The following is a 2,008-nucleotide window of genomic DNA, read 5'->3' on the forward strand; positions in this document are numbered from 1 at the left end:
AGTAGCTTCAGTTCTTGATCCATACAGTGGCTTTTCGAGCCATGTAGGGGTTCCAACTCATAAATCCACTCTTCCCAAGTCTATTCCTCACATAAAGTTGCAAACTTTACGTGAAACTAAAGAGATATAGGCTCAAAACACACTAGGGATAGGGTTTATGGCAAGGGGGCTTCACCATCAACTCAAAGACTGATACTTTATGACTTTCTGGATCATTACAAGTCTAGATCTGAGGTAGCATCCCCAGATCTAGGTCTCTAACTCGACATAGATCTCATTCATACCCAAAAATGGCCCCAAAACTCATCCATGAATAGATCTAGATGCAAAAGAGGGAAGGTAACAACATATTACCTCCAACGTGTGCCCAAACTGAAGTAGATTCTGGATCCACTCCACTCTCTTGATGCAAGCCCTTTTGATCTTCAAGTTTCTTCCACTAGAAACAACTTCCAAAGCTTCAATCTTCCTCCAAGACCTCACACACACGAACTTAGGATTTTCTGGTTCTCAAGGGTAACAAGGGGGTTGAGAGAAGGACATAAAGTCCTTTAAATAGGGTGCAACCCTCGGATTAGGGCTTTTCTCGCTCAAACCAGACTCGATGAGTCCACTCGCCGAGTCGGTCACTTACTCTATAACCCGGATCCCGCTCCGACTCATCGAGTTCTCCTATGGACTCGACGACTTGACCCCTTTGACTTAGGGTTTCCTTACCTTTACTTGGTCTTTCTGATTCTGGGTGTTACATCATAGCTTGATGATCTTTAAGCATTTCTCGTTGCTCTTTTAATTCATTATCGGTATCATTGTGCCTCTTCTCGAATGAAATTACAAACCTTTTGAACATCTCCTCCAAATCATCTCTTTTTTCCACAACCGGTTCCTCCTTTTGATATAAACCCCTCTCTTTTTGCTTAAACTTCTCCTCCCTCGCCTGTTTGTATTCGTCATACGAGAGCCATTTCTTTTTCGGTTTCCGCCAATTATCATCAAATCTATCGCCACTTGAATAAAATACTTGAGCCTTCTTGTTACCATTCTCATCCAAATCACATTCCTTAGTAAGATGAGGCCCATTACAATTCTCACATCCTACTCGAATAGCATGGATTGTTTGATCCATCTTAGTCATCCTCCTATCTAAACTATCTAGTTTAGCCATCATTGCCGCCATGCCATCGTTAACAGTTTTCACCACTCCCATACTAACTTCATTTCATGGGTTATGATATTCTCTAGAATGTTTAGAGAATTCTTCAATTAATTCCTTGATTAGCGGGGGTGGCTTCTTGGTGAGCGGTCCTTGTGAGTCACAAAGCTGCCTTGTAGTCACATTGACCCCATCATAGAAGATAGAGACTTCCTGTTGGCTATTCAGATCATGATGTGGGCAATTCCTTAGTAGACTCTTGTATCTTTCCCATGCCTCATAAAGGGACTCTCCAACTTGTTGTTCGAAGTTGGCAATGACTTTCTTCAACTTGGCTATCTTCGAAGGTGGGCAAAACTGGTCAATGAATTCTTCTTTCATCTTAGCCCATGTAGTGATGGATCCGGGAGTTAGTGACTTGAGCCAATCCTTTTCAGCACCCTTAAATGTAACTGGAAGCATACGAAGCAGCTAGGTTTTGCGAGGCACATTTGGAACATTGAAGTAATCAGCTACATCATTGACTTCATCCAAGTGTTTATAGGCATCTTCATGGTCTTTTCTGTAGAAGGGGATCTCCTTGAGTTGAGCAAGTATGTGACCCTTGAGCTCAAAAGTGGCAGTCACGGGAATTGCAGGTTGCACAAGTCGCGGGCCGGTATCATCTCTTATCCTTTTCTTCCACTCGCCCAGGGAACTTCATCAATGTTTGCTATGGTGTTGTGAAAGTCACCTTCTAGATCGCTACCATCTCTAAATTCTCTTTCTTCCCCTTCGGACTCGTACACGATGTCTTCCTTGATTGGGTCTTCGTTTGCTAAGGAAGAGGTGCTGGATACTCCTGATTTGCTACTC

General features: G+C 42.9%; 1 non-coding gene across 1 annotated transcript; it reads left to right on the forward strand.

Annotated features, from left to right (window-relative positions):
- The first annotated feature begins 1,379 nt into the window (after nucleotides 1–1,379).
- LOC111917489 (small nucleolar RNA R71) lies at nucleotides 1,380–1,486 on the forward strand. The gene has a single exon (XR_002858913.1). It is a non-coding gene; the product is annotated as a small nucleolar RNA R71 (small nucleolar RNA).
- The last annotated feature ends 522 nt before the right edge of the window (nucleotides 1,487–2,008 follow it).

The sequence above is a fragment of the Lactuca sativa genome, chromosome 4, assembly GCF_002870075.4.
Source record: "Lactuca sativa cultivar Salinas chromosome 4, Lsat_Salinas_v11, whole genome shotgun sequence".
Classification (NCBI taxonomy): domain Eukaryota; kingdom Viridiplantae; phylum Streptophyta; class Magnoliopsida; order Asterales; family Asteraceae; genus Lactuca; species Lactuca sativa.